The 21,846-nt window shown below is 44.1% G+C and overlaps 1 protein-coding gene across 1 annotated transcript in view; it reads left to right on the forward strand.

Annotated features, from left to right (window-relative positions):
- The window catches only part of PPM1K (protein phosphatase, Mg2+/Mn2+ dependent 1K), a 70,651-nt gene that overhangs the window by 19,396 nt on the left and 29,409 nt on the right, over window positions 1-21,846 (forward strand). The gene's annotated exons all lie outside the window — the stretch shown is intronic.

The following is a 21,846-nucleotide window of genomic DNA, read 5'->3' on the forward strand; positions in this document are numbered from 1 at the left end:
CTTCCTGTGTATTCTCTTTAAGCCATGCAGGGTAGCTAGTTTGTACTGGTATCTAAGTTTTGAAGCCCCCGTGTTTTTTAATTTTTTTTTTTTTATACCAATTAGTCTTCATTTTCAGAGCACAGGCTACATGACATGTAGGGTAATCTGTTGAGTGTATTTAAGTTCTCCCCTCTTAATAACATTTTTATGGTTCCTTTGTTGATTCCCTGGCAGTTTCAAGACCCGCACTACTGTACCACCCCCTTTTTCTCAGTAGAATTTTAGTGCGTGGCTTGACGGGTTCACTGTCAACGGATTCTAGCTAGCCTAGCTGATATGGGGTGATGCTCCGAAACCAGTCCCAGGATGCTTGTTTCTGGTCCAGGGATGTTGGCAGTTTGGGCTGGACTGTTCCCGTGAGGCACACGTTCAAGACTGATTTGCATATGGTGCGGTCCAAACTGGGGTGGCTTGGTGAGCAAAAGAAAAAATGGATTTAACCCAGATCTATTGATTGGGGGTGAATGTTTGATTTGCTCTGCATTCCGTCCATCATCTGTGTGTCTTTGGCTTGACACATTAGTCAAGGAGCACTGTTCTGGAGCTCCCTTGGTTACTTATTAGGTAATTAAGTAGTGGTGTCGCCCATGGCAGACACCACCTGGGCCTTGCAATGTGTGTCAGCCCAATTGCAGATGTAGATGTTTTTGTAAGATGTCTTTCAAAGTTTCAAGCAGCAAGTCTATTCACAGTCATAGTGGGAATTGCACAATGCTGAAAGGCAAGCAATTGTCCAAAGGAGGGTTCTGCAATGGTCTGAGATTTCCCCAGAGCGTCAACAAATTCCTTGATTTTCTGCAAAACAGCACTTCTATTTCCTCCATCTTGGATTCCACTGCCAGAATTACTATGTGTTTTAAATTTTGCATTGAGGCTGACATGTAATCATTGTAGAACACCAGCTTTTTCAGAGTAGTAGGTAGCTCTTGCTCATTCACAAAATTGCCAGATGCTGAACACTTTGGGGTCTCGGTAAGGGCAGACAGGCTAGGTTTGAGGAATGAGTCCATTCCAACACCTTTCTTATCTTATTCTTCTCTAACATAGTTGTTGCACAGTTTCCATTTATAAAAGCCACTTCCTACATATGTCTCTACTTTTGTGCAGCCACCCTCCTTAAAGAGATCAGTTTTAGTCTAGGTAACATCGGTTTGCTCACTCACCATCATGACGCTTGCGATGGGAATCTCACCCAGGTCTGTGATAGGATCCAGCTGGTTCCAATCCGCTGCATCCTTCCTTGACTCCTGCTGCCAACTGCTTTTCCAGCAAGGGATCCAGTCAGACATGGCTCTGTTACTCTGCGATCTTTGCTAATTTGCTCAGTGACCCTTGTCTGGCCTCTAGACATCCTTCTAATTCATACCACGAAGAATGGGACGTGCTGACTGGGGCCTTCTCTGAGATGGTGCAGGCATGTTGGTACTCACAAAATGCTCGAAAGTGAAGTCCCTGTATAGACTCAGCAGCAGGTGCTCGAAATGATGTACCTTCTGAGCAAAGCTTATCTCACGTGATTTATAAATCTGTTGCTTGTGTTGGCTTGGGATCGATAGATGGGCTACACTGGTACAGTTGCTAATTGAAGCACAGAGAGCTTCCATCTTCTGGTGCGTTAGCTCAAACAACCATCATGTAATTTGTATTTTTATTTTACAATCATTTCGTTAGATAGGCTACTTCAGGAGTGTTCGCTTAAAGGAGGTTAGAGTATCGTAGCTTGTAGACTAAGTAGTAGTTATGGTGGTTTAACAGCATCTCTCCTAATGAAACACCCTCTGCTGCATGAAGTAGCTTCCTTGAAATTAATGTCTTAGGATGGGTGTCAGCTAAATATCTCTGCCCCTGCCCTTTAAAAAAAAAAAAAAAACTAGAATATTCCAGCCCTTTACCATCAACGGTGGAATGAATAAAATGACAACCAGAAAAAGTTTATAGGCGATGCCACCGCCACCCCTCCCCTCCAAATTGTTATACATTCTTTGCTAACTAGGTTAATCTTGTCCATCTGTACAAGCTATCCTGCAGTGGAGATGCATCGTTGAAGGTAAGCTTTTCAGTTCTTGTACTTGAGGCTTGCCAAAGCCCGGCAGTAACCTACTTTGTTTTATCAACACAGGTGGCTAGTCAGTGTTTAAAATGTGGACGCAACTGGTTCTTGCATCTGCCTTAGTCACAGCCTCTTTTTATATTTAGAGCTTCTAAGGTTTCTTTCACTCCACGCCCCGTGTGATTCCAAGCAAGATGGTGATTTTTCAGGCTGTTCAGGGGGCCTTTCCTTCTAGACTAGTCATTTGTGGGTTTTTTTTTCTTCGTGCCAGTAAACATTGTTGGGGACTTTTAGAACATTGTTAAAGGTCTTTAGTGGGTGTTTGCTTGTAAATGTGTAACCATGGCTATTTCAGAAGTTTCTTTAGCATCTTTTTTACAGAATATCTTGGTATATTTAAAAATAGGCTTTTTCTATTTATCTATTGTTAGAAAAGGCTACACATTGAAGTTACTAGGAGATGTAATAGCTCAGGATGAATGAACCTCATCCAATGTAATTCTTACCAAGACGAATCTGATAAAATACAGTAATTTATGCCAAGCTAGAATTCCATCCACAATCTCTGGGGTTTTTTTCTGTGCCAGGAGCAGGGTGACTGAAATGATACAAGGTGTCGCAGGTTTGACACAAGTAACCTTTTGGAGGATGGTGGCACTGCACAGATCTGTGCTCTTAATTTAAGCCCCACTATTCCTTCCTAGGAGAAGTCTAATTTTATCTTGTCTTATCTGTTTAATGTAAAGGTGTAATTAGTTCGGAAGACTTTTTTTTAAATCTTGTACTCTGAATATAGAAAGATGGTCTAACTTTTTGCCGAATAAGTCTCCTAAAAGCAGGCAATATGCTGCCATTTTAATACCAATGTACCAGTCTCGTGCTTTTTTAGGAAGTATTCGTGGCTACTATAACAGGCTTACACACTCATGCCTGTGAGAATTGGACGTCTCGTCACAATTACTTTTTATTGTTTAGAAAAGAGCGTTTGTGACCTTGGTATTCAAGACTACTGTTGTAAGATCAAGAATTCCCTTAAAAAAGAAAGCCTGTGGCTTTTAAGAATTCTTAACAATATATCTATGCCTGCGTCTGGAAGGCAATTCGATGTCCACCTCGCATGCAAATGCGTCAGTAAAAGCCACCTAATTGCGTACCTAACATGTTTTCCTGACCGTCCGTTTGGAAATTTTAAACTAGTTATATTAAGTTGCCACCGTAAATCAAATGTTGCAGGAATACGGAGCTATTATAATGAAAAAAATGTGCTAGAGATGTTAATTCTTATACTAATTTTCATTGTGTTTGTTTATGAAGCTACAGAGGAAGATTATGTAGCCTCCAGTTAGGGGAGAGCTCTTAGATTAGCAAAATGCAAAAGGATACTTCTTTTAATAATAGAAAAAACATCATATGTTAGATTTGGAGTTCAGAATTTTATATTAAAATGGTATCCAGCACTTTTGAAAACTCTTTTTTTTTTTTTTTTTTTTTTTTTTTTTTTATACACCCTCCTTTTGAGCTTTGTATTTGGTTGTTTTGTTTGTATTACAGTTCTCTAAACAGACAAAACTGAGCCGCAGAATCTACTTTCATGTAATTGGGCATAATGCAGTGACTGAGTATAAATAGTTGATTGCTTTCAAATGCAAGATATTCCACTGCTGTTATTAAACAGGCAGATGGGTATAACGCACAAGAGCAGAACATAACTTAAGCGTGAGTGTCAGAAAATTCATAGAATGTGACTATGAATACAGATCAGTTTTTCTTTCATCCTGAGCGCATATACCAAGATAACTGTGAAAAGGTTGTACTGACTGTAGTTTGTTTGCATTTTTGTCTTTGTGTGTTCATACACACCAGAGGACCTCTGAAATAGCCGTCCCCTATACTTAAGTCATTGCAGGAGGGGAGCACCATATGTGGGGAGGTGTCCAGCATGTAAAGCTATACCGTTTTCAAAGTTTGCTTATGAAAAAAAACGATTTAATGCAGTTCAAAATTTTTCTAAAAAAATAAAAATGTTCATACTGTAATCCTGCAACAGTGAGGAAAGGAATAACCTGGTGAACGAAGCAAGACTTTCATGTTCATTGTGGGTTCAATCTTATGCATGTAATTTCATTCAAAAGTTTAGCTTTACTAGTAAATTATGCATGTCTTTTATGCTTTCAGTATGATTCTGCACATTATTTATCTGGTGTGCTTTAATTGTGAAAGTGTCGTTGGATGTAGACTTGTGAGAATACCTAAAATGTTAATGGAACTGTGGGTACCGATGATTCCCATTACATTGGGACCATAGCGAGGGTAGCCCATTCAGTGGAAACCACACAATTTCTGCTGATCTGCCCTTTGGTATTATTTTACCTTTAGGTGCATGCTGTTTAGTTTTGCCGCACTTATTCCACCTTCCTCACTGTTGCAGGTCCGTATTGTTATAACATCGTTTCTGGGTGCATTTCCTATTTGCCTCTGTGCGTGTTATTTTGTGGCAGAGACTGAACCTGGTCAGCAGCTCTAGAACTGGAGGCCCTGGACGCTATATGCTGGGCTTCAGTGGAAAGAGAGATCTGCTAGATTTTGTCCCAGGTGTCGGAGTCCAGCGGTTCCTAGCCTGGACTACTGGAAGGTCCCACATCCCCTCTGTCACATTAGTTGATGTGAACATGAAGTAAAAATTGTCCAGTGAGTGTTTAAGATCTATTGAAAGAACTTAGTTTTATAGCAAAATTGTTGGGGGGGAAAAATGTTTTTAAAAATGTATGCCACTTAAAAAAAAAAAAACAATTATATCGGATCAGTGCTATGCTTTTTAATAATCTTGTTTCTGTTGCTTTGCTGCTTATATTTAAACAGATTTCCTAGATTTTGGAACTGTGCCATTGATTGAAAATTCTAAGGTGCTGGAGAATGCAGACATGGAGTTAACCAACCCCATGATCCCCCCCCCACCCAACCCCCTTCCTATATGTTTGTATTTTTTTTTTTTTGTAGAAGCATGTGTTGCATTTGTGATAATGTGTATTTTGTAGGCTTGTCCTCTGGCAGCTTGACGTTTGAAAAGCACCGAGGCATCGCTTTGAATTATATTTGCTCTGGCTCCGGATACAAGTAGGTTTCATTTCTATTTTCTCGCCTTACAGAATAGTAAACATTTGAAGATTACATTCATAGAACTATATAACCAAGATGGGCCTTTAGCAGGGATTGATTTTTTTAGTGTTTAAAATTAAATGTAAAATCTAAAAAGTAGAAATAAGTTCATTGTGCCAACGTAGATACTCATCAAATCTCTATTTTTATTGTTCTAGAACAAACCAATCCAGGAAGCTGGTAGTATGAAACTAAGCCTGGTCCAATTAGGTTTGCAGATATCTTCGCTTACAAATGGTACAAATTTGCATTTGTAAACCATATATATCACACACAAATATTCTTCAATATTGGAGACATTTGCGTGTGGACAGACCTGCCCTCAAGGGATGGTTTGTGTATGTCCAAGCGGAGTCTCCTGTAAAAGTTGGCGAACACCCTCAGTCTCACAAAGAAGGGGATGAACCAAATAATTGAAGTAAGTCCACACTCTTAAAAATATCAAATGTTCCCCCTTCAAGGGTTGGTTTAAACCCGTTTTCCGAGTGGGTGTGACATGGGCCTGCTCCTCCGAATTAGTCAAGGTGCAGGTTGAAGAAGTTTCTCCAAAGGGAAAAAAATAAACCTTGTAGAATAAAAACAAAATAATGGTTAGGAAGTGCATATTGGCTTTAACCTGACATTTCTGTAAGTAGAAATGTACACCGCTATGTCTGTGTGTGTACTATATGCTTGTGAGTCGCAGCAGATGTGGGAAGTCCTGGGAATCTGCAAAAGTCTCTACTTCACTTTAGTAAACATTGACAAATTTCAAAATGTTAAAAAAAAAAAACTCCCTTTTCCTCAGCTTCTGTAGAAAGTAGTGACCATGAAGCCTTTCCTTTGCAAATTCCTTGTGTTAATGACCACCGTGATAGAAACTACTTTATTGTATTCTAGAACAAGAGATCCCTTTAAAATAAAAGATCCTCTGAGTGTTAGGTTGGCACACAAGTATTGTAGATAGTTCCTTTGTCACCTAAAATTCACTTTGAATGAAAGCATCACTTGAATTCGAGAATGTGTTTTTGCTGAAGCACTGGACATTACCTTGCGTGTAGCACTTTTTGTTATGTGAATGGTCACCTTCTCTTCAGGCTGCCTATTGGCCTTTCAGTGACATTTTCTGAGACCTGAATTGCAGTTTTGTTTTTCGCTAGAGAAACGGTCCTAGCCTAAAACGCAGCACTTTGTTCTGCTGTTAGTCTTGGGTTATATCTTGTGTACTAAGGTCAGATAACTATGGCAAAGCACTAGAATTCCATTTTAGTCCCTATTACTGACCTTCTGAGAAGTTGTGCCGCACAGGCATCCGCTACAGAAACTGGCATTGTATAAGCTTTTGGCCAATTAAATGGACTGCTTCATGGTAAAGGACGCCATCTTCTTTCGAAATGATGACTTCAGCAAATTTGGTTCTTTTCTTTCAAGATAATACAAAGACCTGCAACACTAGCACCTGGTTAACTTCTTAATTGAAGATGGCCAAAAAGGAAAACATTGTTGAAGAGGCAAACTGACTACCCAGGTTCTTAAAACCAGATTTATCTTTCGCGCAGGACAACATCTAGAAGAGCTGTTTTCCTAAAACCCCACAAAATGTATAGGTGTCCTTGCTGGAAACATTGTCATTTTTGTTATACTTGCAATAAACTTAGTCTTGTGGAGAAGAAATTCGGGCACTGATTCTAATGCAGGACTTACGTTTTTTTTGTTGCAAGGAAGATAGTAATTAACTGTGACAAAGCATTATTGAAAATCACAAACTGTGTGCCGTGTGTTCCTTCTGCTCATGCTTGGACGCTTATGACATCAGACTATCTAAAAACTTTCGAAATTTGAAACTACTTAATGTCATCAATTCATTGCCCACGATCCTGAAGACAATTGATATAGAAAAGCAAAACAAAGGTGGGAAATTATCATCTATAAATATTATCTACTTTAATCTCTTTCTGAATGCCCAGAAATGAAATGTTTTACAGATGAGTTGTATCTTTTGGTGCAGCCTTTGGGGAGATGGTCTCATGGCATCTCATTGAGCTTGTGTCCCACTTTGGCTGCTAGCAAAGTTGAATCTTTAGCAGGGGCAGCTCAGTGGGGCCTAGTATTCAGATATAGTATTTGAAAGTCTTCCTAAAGGCTTTGTGAATTCAGGACCCTTCATGCAACACCTTCCAGTTGTGTTATGGAAACTCATTGCTTGTATTTATTTTTTCCAACCTTCTTCAAAGCACTAGATTCTTCAAAGATTTTCATCTTGAAGCAGTTCTTTTAATCCCTGCAACCATTTCCCCATCAGATTTTTAGTAGAGCCTTTTTAAAGCCTGGCTCCTTCCTTGCTTTCAGGCACACTGTATAAACTTTGCATAAATGACTAATTAGTGGTTATCCTCTTAGAATGTGGTGTTATGAACCCAATTGTCCTATCCGCCGGCAATCTTACTTGAGCTTATTGACTGATGTATGGTCTTACTGTGTGTAGGGAAGGCTCCCACAATTCCTTGTGTAATGAGGACTAAAGTGCCTTTTCCTCAATGATATTCATCACAAGTATTTGTGCACAAACCAACATGCACTGCAACCAATGGCTGCAGAGCTATTTCCTGATATGTAAAAATTATGCTCCAAAATTGGTCTCGTTCATAGTGTCGCAAGCGACTCTTCAACAACAATTCCCCATAGGTATTTATTACCTTGTTTGTTTAGCTTGTAAGAGCTGGTATGTAGGATGGAAAATTATTTGTGAAGCCTATAGACAGACACTGCGGATTGCAATTTTCTGATTTGCTACATTATCCAAAAATGAGGGTATCTCAATCAACATCATCTTGACAACAGTGCTCATTTTATTAGTCGGTTGTCACTATTGCCCTGTGTGGAAGCAAAGTAAGAAAGCAGCCTAAACGTAGTCCTAATTGTAGTGGTTGACTACCGCAACCAGAACACAGTGCATGTGTATCTGGTATGATCAAGAAATGTCAAAAAATAAAGTTTAAATTCTGCCAGAAACTATTCTAAGCGATACTACATACAGGAGTTTTAGGGCTTTCTTTTAATCCCATGAAATCTTCCATATTAATTTACCCTTCTCTTCCACCATTGAAGTCTTTGTATTATACAGATCTGTTATTCCTGTGATTGTCTTCACCCCTTTGCGAGTTTTTTAAGAAGTTAAAATGAAATTCATATTCTCTTGCTGGAAAGGATTCACTTTTTAAGTCTCAACTATGGACCGATTTAGCTAGGTCTGGGGGCGATTACCATCACATTATGAACGCACAAAAAGCCCTTTTTAGCGATTTGCTCCTGTAGTTCAGTTCGCATTAAGCACTGGGTAAGAGGGCTATGGGCTATCGTCCCATGGCATTGTTTGGAATGGAACACCATTAAAGTAATCTATATATATATATATATCGCGCTAAGTCTCCAAAAGCAGCCGTAGTATCTACTGCCTCAAATCAGAGTGCGGACCACAAACTTCATTACGCCATTAAAAGATTTTATTCAGCCTCAGCTCACACGATCGACATGACGCGTTTCGGTGTATATATATATATACTTTTTTTTGTTTTGTTTGTTTTTAATGCCTGCATGCCGAGTTAATCTGTATTTTTAAGTGCCTGACTGATAACTGCAGAGGCACGTACTTCTGCAGTTTTTTTTTCTTTCCCTTTAATGTTTTAAAATGCACGTCCACAATGACAGAATGGTAAAGTAAAAATAATCCAACATTGACATTGCCAATATGTTGGCATTTTACTTTTCAAATGCAAAACTGAGTGACTTTGCCAATTCGTATTATTGATGCGGGCATACAAAACGAGTACACAAGATTTGAACCTTTTATTTCTCATTGTTTTTGGTCCAAAAACATTTGTAGACTAAGCCCTTGATGTTAGATGCTTTGCACCAAACAAAGGTTGACAGAATAGCATTCTAGGTCTCCTTGTGTGCCAAATGATTTAAAAACTGTTCATGACTTGCAAGCCATGTGTTTGCATATCCCTTCAGATGTGATTTGCAGCAACAGCCAGGAGGCATCACTGATTAACAGACTAAGCTGTCCAAGATTAAGGTGAACGATTTTAAAACCTCTCCTTCGAAACAAATAAACCTTTACCTCTATGGTCATGCTTGTAACACCATTCCATTGGTAGTGCCCTGGCTCATCCGGCCTTATGAAAGACTCTGCTTGAGGCAACACTGGCAAATCTGGCTCAGATAGTCATGATTGACATGGCTAGTAATGATGTCCTCCCCTCTTAGACTGGCTAGTTAGCGGTATCCTATGACCCGATGGACTAAAATGCTTTAAAGTAGTCTAATAGAAGCATGCAGTGCTTTTCAACATGGTAATCCCACTAAGGAGTCTAATGTTTTAATCATTATATCTTATCTAAAGTTTTCTATTTCGGAATCTGCCTCTTTCTTTCTTTTAGAGTTTCACCATAAATTGTATTAAAACCTGACAATTAGCTTGTATACTTTGGCAGTACAGTTCCAAAATCAAGGATTTTTTCTTCTTCTTAATCGCAATTAAAAATGTTTTTAGTTCATTTTAAATTAGCTGGTTGAATTTATTTTTTGTTTTTAAAGCAGGTATTTATTTGCTTACAATGTACACATCTTGCTCTGGTAATATTTCATTAAACTAACTTGCCATGGTTTTATTTTAAAATGCAAATTTCAGTTTCTCTGTGATGTCACAATTCTGGGCAGGAATAAAACTACACCTCATGCCCCCCCCCCCCCCTTCAATCAGGGGATTATTTAGCCTTTCTTGAACAAATAATGAAAACAGTTGCAGTTCACTCCATGCTACACTCTTTCTAGGGTATTTCAACCTCCAAAAGAACAATGAAGATGACACACGAAGATCCGCCCTAAAAAGTGTCTTCTCTGACCATGGTCTTGTTTAAGCATGCCTGAAACCGACAAACCCCAAATTGACCACACTGGCTCTCATAATATCCAAGTAAGGAGTGCAGAACATAGAATCCCTCATCCCAACAGGATCTTCAGACCACCATCAGATCGTGTTCAGTCTCGCAGAATCACCACAGAATGTTAAAGGACAAGGGGTCAAAATCTAACACTAGGTAAGAGACACTAGATACTTAAACGGGAATAACCTAACTTGACTGGGCCAGAGACACCACCTCCCCTTCACGTGAAACACAGTTTGTTTTTCTTGCCCTGAACTGCAACCTTAGGGCAACAGTGGATGTGGCAGACACTGTAAGGTCAAAATTACTATTCTAACTCCAGTCCTAAAATATTTAGGAAAAGCGCAACTTCCTCCAATTATTACTGGGAGCTTATTTAGAATTCCAACTCTAGTCCTGTTATAATTTGAGGATATTTATAAATTTCCAGAGTATTTTTAGAAATGGTTGAAAAGTAGTAATTTTGAATAGCAGAAAGGGCTATGCTGAGGGCACAGCTCAGGGCAAAAAACTCTGAATACTTGAAACAAATAAAGTGAATGTTCTAACTGATCACTCCAACCAGACAGTGACCAACATAATGGGGGAAGTAGCCCCATTCCGCCTGAAAAGTTAAAAGGATAAATTGTTCCACGCCAGGGAAAATATATAGAACCTAAATGAAAAAAGGATCTAAAAGAGACACGTTCGTGACAGATTCCTTACCTTAGAATATCCCCAGGCATCAGACTGGATCCATTAGGTTTTGCTAGCAGTACCCATGCGCGTCACGTTGTGCGGCTCCGCGTCCGTCGTAAGCGCCGATATGACGTCACGGAGACTACTTAGGTGCCACATATGCGCGCTGACGTCAGTTCTTGATTTTTCCACGCCAGCAAGCGCAGATCCGGTTTAGAGCACGTACCTTAGCCACTTTTTGACTACCCTTTTTAAGACTTTGTCTCCTTTTCTCCTTGGTGCACGTAGGGATGCCTGGATTTTAAGTCTTGTGGGGCCTGCCGTCGCAATATGTCGGTGGCGGCCCCCCAATGTTTGCCTCTACTGCCTGGAGACCGACCACGACTCCCGGTACTGTCGGGCCATGGCCCCGAAGGCCTTGATGGAGCGGCGCTGGAAGCTGCTGGAGGTCTGGCACTCATCCCAGCGCCATTCCAGGTCCCGTTCGTGAGAACGCTCGCGGGGCTGCAGTCGTCGCTCCTTGTGCTACAAGTCTTCGCTCTCTGATTCGGGTAAGCGGCGACATAAAAAGAAGTTGATGAAGCGAGTTCGCTCTCTGACGTCCCACCCGTCGGTCCTCGCATGTGGACGAGGGGTTCTGCTCCTGCGGCTCCTTTGGAGCCTGGGAGTCCCGCGGCCTACCCGCCTTACCCTGGTCCGTTGGCAACTCCCGAACAGGTGCAAGAATTTCTTGCTACCATGGACCACCTTTTTAGACCTCTGGCTCCCGCCTGCGCGCCTTCGTGCCCCGCGGTCCCGTGTCTGGATCCTGTGGGGCTGCTGGCGAATCCAGCTTCGGTGCCACAGGATCCTGCGCCCATTGGATCCGGCCCCTTCGCCTCAAGGTCCAGCGCTGCTGGCTCTGGCCCCGGCGCCACCCTCTGCTCTGCCTCCGGAGCTGCAGTGGGTGCCGTTTGTCCCTCCCTTGCCCCGGTTCCAAGGCCATTTTGTTCTACCTGGGATCTGCATTGGAACGCGGTGCTGGCCCGGCGCCGTTTTTGACGCCGTATGTTCCTACTCCGGCTCCATCTCTGCCGCCACGGTCTGTTCCCCATGCAACAGAGTTGGAGGACGACTGGGAGGGGTCCGAGGACCCTCTTGCCCGTCAGTGTGATTACAAGAAGGACTGGGTGGACGACGCCGGTGACCTCTACGTCTCTTCTGACCCGGGGTTTGCCTCTTCCCCGCCTACCATGGAAGAGGGTGCCTCCTACACGATGGTGCTCTGTCGGCCAGCTGAGGTCCTCAACCTCGTCTTCCTACGGTGGCCCTCAAAACTAATCTCCTCACTGAGGTGCTCCAGACGGCGTCCACTTTGTCGGAGCCCCTTCTCCCCTTTAACGATGCCCTTACTGACGTCTTGTTGGGCACTTGGTCGCGGCCAGCCACAGGGGCCCCTGTGGATAAGAATGTTGCCAGGCGTCATCGCCTGGCGACCCCCGCGTTTCTGACCACTCATCCTATACCTGAGAGCCTGGTAATCCAAGCCTCGATGTCCGTGCTATTCCCACGGCCCAGCCGGAGAAGGACTCTAGAAGCTGGAGCAGTTCGGTAAGAGGTTGTTCTCTTCGGCCAGCTTAGGGCTGCGGTCAGTGAACACCGCCTGCTTATTCGCCCGCTATTCCCACGCGGTGTGGGATACAGTTGCGCAGGTGTTACCTCAGTGTCCTGAGGAGATCCATGCTGTGCTGTCCCAAGCTATTGCTCAGGGTAATGATGTGGTGAAGTTCGCCATTCGGTGTAGTTTGGACACCGCGAACTCACTGGGTAGGGCGTTTTCGACGACTGTGGCTCTGCGTCGCCACGCCTGGTTGCGATCTAACGGGTTCTCGCCCGATGTCCAGAGCTCGCTCATGGACATGCCCTTTGATGGCACTCGCCTGTTTGGCGATAAGGCCGACAGTGCACTGGAGCGTTTTAAGGACTCGCGCGCCACGGCCAAGTCCATGGGTCTTTCTGCAAAGAACCCGGCCACTCCTGGTTTTCGTTCCTTTCGTGGCCACGGCAGAGGCGACCCGGCACGTTCCTTCAGCAAGCCTGTGCAGAACCAGCCTTCGTGCGGACGCGGCTTCCGCAAGGGCGGGCCTGGGAATCAGCATTGGGGGTCAGTCCGCCTCCGTCCCCGCTGCTTCTACCGCCAAACCTTCCAAATCCGATCTTTGTAGCGTGCCCAACGCCAGTGGGTGGCAGGATCCGCCACCACCTCCCCTACTGGCGCGATATTACATTGGACAAGTGGGTGTTGCACATCATCCGCAGGGGTTACTCCCTTCCCTTTCAGTCCTCCCCTCCAGCCATGCCACCTCGGTGCCACCGCATGTCAGGGATCACTTGGTACTTCTCCAGCAGGAAGTCATGGCCCTCTTGGCCAAGGGGGCCATCGAGTGTGTTCCTGGGCCGGAATTAGGGAGTGGTTGTTATTCCCACTACTTTCTGGTCCCCAAAAAGGACAATGGGGGGGGGCCTGTGTCCCATCTTGGACTTCCGGAACGTCAATTGCTTCCTCCGGAAGGAGAAGTTCAAAATGCTGACTCTTGCTCAGGTCTTCACTGCCCTCGACCCTGGAGACTGGATGGTAGCGTTGGACTTGCAAGACTCATATTTTCACATCCCCGTCCTGCCGACCCACCGGCGTTGCCTGCGGTTCACGGTATGGCCCTCGAGCATTTTCAGTTTGCCGTGCTCCCCTTTGGCCTTACCAGCACCCCTCGGGTGTTCACGAAAGTGATGGCGGTGGTCGCAGCTCATCTGCGCAGGTCAGCGGTGGCAGTCTTCCCTTACCTAGACGACTGGTTGTTGAAGGCGGGCTCGCCCTAGGCAGTCGTCAACCACCTTCAGATTACGGCCAACCTCCTGCTTTTGCTGGGGTTCTCCATCCACGTGCCGTAGTCGCACCCGTGTCTCTCCTCCCCTTCATCGGAGCGGTTCTGGATTCAACACTGTTTCGGGTTTATCCTCCCGAGCAGCGAGTCCGGGATATTCAGGCTATGATTCCGATCTTTCAGCCTCTGTCCCGGGTTTCAGTAAGGATGACCCTCCGGCTTCTGGGCCTGATGGCCTCCTGCATCCTGCTGGTGACACATGCCCGATGACACATGTGGGCTCTGCAGTGGGACCTGAAGTTGCAGTGGGCGCAGCATCAGGGCAACCTGTCCAATCATGTCCAGATCTCGGAGGGCAAGGCACGGCAATTGCAATGGTGGCTCACGAATCGTGATTGGGTCCATGGCAGATCCCTCTCTCTTCCCCAACCGGAGGACACAGTGGTGCCGGATGCGTCCCTCCTGGGATGGGGAGGCCACTTGGGTGAGGCGGAGATCAGAGGCCTCTAGTCTCCGGCAGACTCCCGGCTCCATATCAATCTGTTGGAGCTTCGGGCGATCTGACTTGCACTGAAGGCATTCCTTCCCTCTGTCCGGGGAAGTGTGGTGCAGGTGTTCACGGACAACACCACCGCCATGTGATATTGCAACAAACAGGGCGAGGTGGGGTCCTGGACCCTATGTCAGGAGGCTCTGCGCCTCTGGACATGGCTGGAACATCAAGGCATCACCTTGATGGCTCAACACCTGGCAGGTTCTCTGAACGCCAGGGAGGCCAAACTCAGCCGCCGGTGCTTGATGGATCACAAATGGCGTCTGAACTTGAACGTGGTGCAAGGTCTTTCAGAAGTGGGGAGAGCCTTGGTTAGATCTATTCGCCACCGAAGAGAATGCGCAATGTCTTCAGTTCTGCACGTTGGAATTTCCAAGGCGGCACTTGCTCGGCGACGCTTTTCGTCGCGAGTGGAGTTGTGGTCTATTGTACGCCTTTCCGCCTATACCACTTCTGCCCAGAGTGCTGAAGAAGATTCAGCGCTACCGGGCCCAAGTCAAACATGTGGCTCCGGATTGGGCACCAAGATACTGGTATCCCGAGCTACTCAGCATGGCGATCGATTCCCCTGATCCGACTGCCTCTTCTGGAGGATCTTCTGTTGCAGTAACAGGGGACGGTCCTCCACCCGAACCTGTCCAGCCTCCACCTCCATGCGTGGAGATTGAGCGGCAACAGTTGACTGCTTTCGATCTTCCTCCCAAAGTCTGTGATGTCATTCTGGCAGCCAGGTGTCCCTCCACTAAGACTGTATATGCCTGCAGGTAGAACAAGTTTGTGGCATGGTGCACAGCTAAGGTTGTGGAGCCCCTTTCTGCCCCTCTTTCTGAAGTCCTGCTGTTCCTTCTTTCTTTGGCCCAGCAGGGCTCTGCTCTGTGCACTATCCAAGGTTATCTTTCGGCCATCTCTGCCTTTTTACGGCTTCCAGATCAGCCATCTCTTTTTAAGTCTCCAGTTAACGGTTTCCTAAAAGGCATTACGCACACATTTCCTCCCGTACCGTTCAGAATTCCTCATTGGGACTTAAACCGTGTCTTGACATATCTGATGTGCGCTCCCTTCGAGCCCCTTCATACCTGCCCTTTGCGTCATCTCACTCTCAAGACTGCCTTCCTGGTAGCGATCACCTCTGCCAGAAGAGTGAGTAAGCTCCAGGCTCTTTCTTCCAAACCTCCTTTCCCTTCTGTTCATCCGGACAAGGTGGTTTTAAGGACCCGTCCTTCTTGCCAAAGGTTGTCACGCCCTTACACATCAGGCAGACCATCCCTTTGCCCACCTTCTTTCCGCCTCCTTCAAAAGAGGAAGAGAGGCTCCACCGTCTGGACGCAAAACGTGCGCTGTCGTCCTACCTGCAGCGCACACGACTGTTCCGGGTGGATGACCAGCTCTTTGTTGGCTATGTGGGCGCCAAAAGAGGTCGGGCTGTGCACAAGCGGACCATCTCTCGGTGGGTCGTTCTCTGAGTCAAGGCCTGTTACTCGTTGGCTAAGAAGGAGCCTCCTGTGGGGCTGCGTGCTCATTCTACCAGGGCGACGGCAGCCACTACTGCCTTGGGACGCGACGTCCCCTTGCGGGACATTTGTCAGGCAGCTACGTGGGCCTCGCTGCACATGTTCTCCAAGCATTACTGCCTTGACAGTCCGGTCCGGAGGGACGGCTTCTTTGGCCGTTCTGTTCTCCGTGACTTTCTAGTGTCATCTGGTTCGCAGGCCCTCCACCGGGGTTGGTATTGCTGGGGTATCTATCACTAACGTGTCTTTCAGATGCACAAGTTACTACTGTAACGATATATCTTTAAGAGACATTAGTTAGTGATAGATTCCTTACCACCCCACCCATCCTCCCCGTTCTGCGAACTGATTTCTAGGATTAAGGTCATCCCTCTTTCTAGGCCCTAGTTTCATGGCACCCGTGGTCAGTTTCTTGCATGGCTCTGCGTTCCTGGCGCAGAAAGTCGCGTACAAAACTGACGTCCGCCTGGGTGGTGCCTATGTAGTGTTTCTGACGTCATCTCGGCGCGTACGACGCCAGCGACGGACGCGGAGCCACACGACGCCACCTACTGACGCGCAGGGGTACTGCTAGCAAAACCTTCCGGATCCAGTCTGACGCCTGGGGATATTCTACTTTAAGGAATCGATCACTAACTAATGTCTCTTACAGATATATCGTTACACAAGTAGTAACTTGTGCATTAGTCTCAGACTAGTGTGAAGGTAATAGAGAAAAGAACCTTCAGAGTGCGTTTGAGACCACTAAGACCGAAAACAAACTAGAACAAGAAGGCAATATGGAAGGCAAAAACATCACACCTCTATATGCAAGAAACCGACCAGGTAACCTCTTTGAATTCCTGAAACCTAGCAGTTGAAACAAAAACACAATCCTCCGCAAAGCCTCTAAGGACATCTGTGAAGGTTTTACTTTTTTCGAAGTAGCAAAACCGTCACAGTTGTCATTATCTATTCAATGAACGTTTAGGATAGAGCTTCAGATGTGCTCCTCCCCCAAACAAGAGCTCACAATAGCCTACCGTTTCTAACGCCCACCACGGAACGAGCAAGAATGAGGCTTTCTGGTATGAATTCAAATCCTATAGAGCGCATGAGATCCTATGGACTATAGCGGCTATAAAACAGATCTCACACTTCAACCACCCTATGCCTTTAACTATCACTAAAGTTCTAAGTTCTCTTTTCACCACCAATCGACAATGCATGTAAACTCCTTGCTAACACAAGTTATTACCCAAGACTGCCTGAAGATCGTTCAAGTTTTACCTCTACTGAAAACTGGTGCAGCCCGACTGATTTTAATAACTTATAACCAGTCAAGAACATTCAGTTCCTTGGAAAGCTTTTGGAGAAATGTGTGCACAACAATATGTGCCAACAAATTAGTAACGTCACCCGACTCGACAAATTCAAATCTGGTTTCAGACCTGGACACAGCACTGAGACAGCCAACATAGCTCAGGTGGTAGCCTCTTTAAGAAGTGAGAGCTTCCTCCTAGTAGAACTTGCGAGATTCAGAAAATCAATGCCTCAAGCCTGCGCCTTCTTAGGCTCTGCCCCCAAAAGATGGAATTTATTCTCACCAGAGATTCGTCTGAACACTTCAACTACCACTTTCAATAGTGAAGTCAAAAGGATCTTATTCAACTGATTCCTCCCTGACTGACCAGACCTTGAAGAAGCTTGGTAACCTGAAGCAGGGAATGGGCTTTGACAAGCTGCTTGGGGACCATGAGCAAGTTCTGTTAACAAGTAGCTTCACTGGGTGCTCTATCCTGTCGCCACAGTTGGCAGTGATATTGTTGACCAACTCAAATCGAAGTATGCAGACATAGAGTTGATACAATATCTCTCATGTTACCCAGATTAGGGTTTCTTTGTGGGCTGTGTTTATTTGTACACTTACTTTTTTTTCCTGATTCACAGAGTGCTTGTCTCTGTGGTAAATGTTTTTATCCCTCATGTTTACTCATGCTCATTTATCTATGATTAATTAAGCCAAATAATCTGAACTCCTCTAAAGGGCTCGTCCGTGATGTTTACAATTTTTTTTATTTGTCCTCCGTGCCTTATTTGCTATGCTTGTAAGACGCCCAGTTCTCATAAAGACATTGTGGTGTCAAATTAAAAACCATTGCTTGAAAAATAGTCCCCCTTGAAAAGATCTTAACATTCCAGAAGCTGTTAGCTTTTCCCATCCTGCTATATCTTTTAATCATTACCTCAGGAAAGAAAATACCTTTTCTTGCATATTAGTGGCACATATAGCCTGTGACTTTTTTAGGTGTGACCTAGAGACAGCTACGGTTTATCACCAGTCTATTGTAATGGTATACGAACACCAAAAGGATTGGGGTTAGCCTCTTCATTCGTTGGCAGTTTAGCTGTCATACACATTTTGCTTCTATTCATTACTCATGGGGCAATGGCTTTGCAACTGCAAGGAGTAGTGACTGCCGAAAAATGAAACTTGTTAAAGCAGTAGAGGTAGGCAGGTTTATTGGCTATTTTAACGCCGCTACTAGAGTCATCCTTTATAGTTGTTTGTTGATTATTGGCACTTTGAGATAAGCTCCCAAGCGTTTAATTGAATCTAGCAAGGCTCCTCCTCATTTAAACCCACTCATTAGAGCTAGTTTCTTTCTTGAAACGGCAATACGTGAGGTTCTGTTCATTGCAAGTCTCAAATTGGTATTCACAGTAAAACTTCTTGTAGTACATTTTCTCTTTCCTGCCCTTCACAACCAAGGGGGTATTTACTTTAATCGTGCTCAAGGGGGCCATATGGTCGCAGCAATGTAGTAAAACATCCTGAAGCTTATTCTTTCCCTCCTATAGTCTGTCTTTTTGGACTGTTTGAGTGGGCTGTTGGCCACCAGTCTGGTTTTCCGCTCACATTCCCTCTCCCATCAACAGTTGGTAGTAGTGGAAATGTGCAAGAGCAGTCCTGACTGACCATTTCTTACCTCTATTTTTCCCCAGTAGGCTGCAGACTAGAGGGCTGCTTTCAGAGCAAGCTGCTACGACCCAGCCATGAACCACAGATCCTTTTCTAGTAGTGGTCTTCTGCAGTGTCAGGTGGCTGGTTCTGGCCCTGTATGGCGGTCATTGGAGGTTCTGTTCTTCATTGCGTGGTGAGATTGTACCGAGGTCCTTGAAAGCGTGCCTGTAGCAGTTTTAAAAGCAAGGGTACAGGGCCTGTATTGTAGGAGACGGAGCATTCTCCTCCGGCAGTAGAAAAGAAAGATGGAGGACAAGGTTTTGCTATATTTAGATCCACTTTCTGAAGGACCTTCTATTAATCACTTCTGTTTCCTCGTGTTGCAGTGGGTTGCTCAAAAGACGCTTCAGTAATATGTAAATAATTAGGTGTAGTTGATACAGAAACACCAGGTTGTACACCACTCCTCCTTCAGTCTGCATTTTTCTGGGTCTCCACCCACAGCGAAGGCACTTATGAGCGGGTCTTCTGAAGCAGTCCCCTACATTTCATCCTTGAGCTCTGAAATAGACGTTCTTCTGCAGGGGTGCATAATCCTTTGATATAAAGGGAGTCTCATTCTGGGTCCTTTATTGTTAGTATTGGAGATTAAATACAGAGCACCAACACCGAGCTCATCTGTGTTGCCATACATCTGCTAGAACTGTCTATAATGGAGACAAACATCAGCCTTTTCTCACATCCTTGAGAAAGATACCAAAACCTGGAGTGATCCGGAGTCTGTTGTAGCTGAGGAAAATGGACCCTCCTTCCCGTTGGATGGGTAAGGAAATACAGACATCATTAGGGTTCACTGGGCTGTTACAACTCCTGGACCCATGTCTCTCTGCACCAGCTGTTGTTTTGATAGCTTCGCCCCTTAGAAAAGTTTCCTCCGCCAGAGTTGTACAAATGCTGTTATTGTCAACTAAGTCTCTGTTTATGAAACAAGATAGTCTGATTTGATGTACTGACCTGGCATTCATGATGAATACAGATTCATTGTGGATAAATGAATGAGACGGTAGAACAGAATCTATTAATGCCTTGGATGTTAACCACGTCCTAAAGAAATGTCTGTGTACAGTCAGTCCTAGGTGCATGCTTCCTCTCTGCAACACTTCATGCAGAACATTGCATTAGGCTATATTTAAGATTTTAGCAGCAATTTATAAACCATAGAGCGCAAAGGAAAATTGTTGAGGTTCTGCTTCGGCTCCCCATTAACCTTCCCTCCCTATATAGCTTGGACACCCGTAGTCGTTCTGTTTGATCAGGCTTCCATAGCCCAAAAGGATAGGCAACCGTTACGGAATGTTTTCACATTGCCTCTGCTCCTGTCTCCTTCATGCTTACCTAGGCCCCAGTGGGTGTTTCCAGAACTTGCTTTTATAATGCTTGGAACAGTGAAGTTGTCAATTTATTTCTCAAATGTATGTGCTTTTGGGCCTTGTGCTATTTTTTTTATTGAGACCTAATACGCTGAATTTGTGTATTTAAGTTTATCAGATGTGCCTTGTTAGGTTTTCCTCGAATAGGTTGTAAGCTGAAATGTGACTTTTGAGTCAAATCTGCTTCCGCTGGCAGGATTGCCATATGGATAGCTCCTAGTATTCCCTGTAGCTGCAAGTGTAAGAGTTCTACACCGTCTGACCAAAGAGAAGGCTGCATCACTGGAATTTCTATAATTTTATGAATGCACTTGGAGGGCAGCTACATGGGCTTCTCTGCACACATTTTGCAGGTCTTGTTTGGAAGCATTTTCTTGAAACAATACTTACTTAGCCCAGAAATGTAACCTGAAAAGCAGCTTGTGAAGCCTTTCTGTGGACAATTGTTTTCAGTCCTTTATCCCTTGTTCCTAATCCGTGGAGAGCTTAATGTAGCAGTAAAAGAATGCTATACTGTACGGATCCCTTCTCTCTAGTTGATCCCAGCTTCAGTCCACACATCTGCAAAATTTGTCCAAATGTCTTGTGGTGCATGCATGGCTAGTATGTTTGCAGCTCTTGAAGTTCTTGGAAGCCAAGAAGCAATTTTCAGTCTTCTGCTCTGATGCGTTCTCATGAATTTGTTATTGAAGAGGACCGAAGACAAAGTCTCTCCTTAAAGCTAAATTTATTAGAATATGACTACAAGCATCATGGAAAGGTCATTTAATCGGGCTGCTAATGACACAAAATATAAATCTGCGATTAGGTGCTTGTGAATGTGCATATGGCCAGGTATCGTCAATCGGATAACATCGGCATTCTAGTAAGTATGAGTGCTTTTTTTTTTTTAAATATGCATTCATGCACTTAAAACAAATCCATTCTCCCTTCCTCTGTGCTTGAGCTTTCAAGGCCCGCTGATGCAGGAAAAAAGTATTTGAATGTAGTAAAAGGCCCTGTTGTTGGAGAGCAGTGTCAACGGAGGATCTGGTCAAACTCCCGTTCGTTTTTTTAAAAAAAATTTTTTTTTTTTTTTTTTAATTTACGTGTAGTTTCGAGTAGTTTGCTATCAAATTTCCCTCGGTTAGTTACAAAACTGAGGTTTGATTTAATAACCTATCCAGGTGGATCTTACCTGCAGTGGTTGCTTCTATTTTGCAATCACTGCTTTTAACTTTAGCCTTTAGAATGCTGACTTTTCAGCAAATTAAAGAGCTAAATGTCAGTCCTTTAACATTTAAAAATGTGTACAAATAAAAACCTGCTTTAAATTCTACATAACTTTGTTACCTTAGTTCATTTATCATTATTTTTCTTTCTAACTTGAAGCCAAGCTCAATGCAACTTTTTTGCCCTCTAAATTTAGAACTTTCAGGTGTGTTCTGCGTAAGGTTTAGGAAAACAAGTAGTAAACTTGTAAATCGTTTTTACTTTGTGATTACTTAAGATTTAACGGTTAGTCTGTTGTGGAAGCCCAACACTTGAACTCCTTCTGCTCATTTTAACGTGGGCCTAAATATTTAATCAGTCATTTTAAAAGTTATAATATTGAACCAAAATGATTCTTCTACTTGATTACATTGTACGTCCCCCAGTTTGCATTGAGCTAAGGTATAGCATTTAGCACTTTATGCATGTTGCTTTTAGAGAA

Source organism: Triturus cristatus, chromosome 2_2, assembly GCF_964204655.1.
Source record: "Triturus cristatus chromosome 2_2, aTriCri1.1, whole genome shotgun sequence".
Lineage (NCBI taxonomy): Eukaryota > Metazoa > Chordata > Amphibia > Caudata > Salamandridae > Triturus > Triturus cristatus.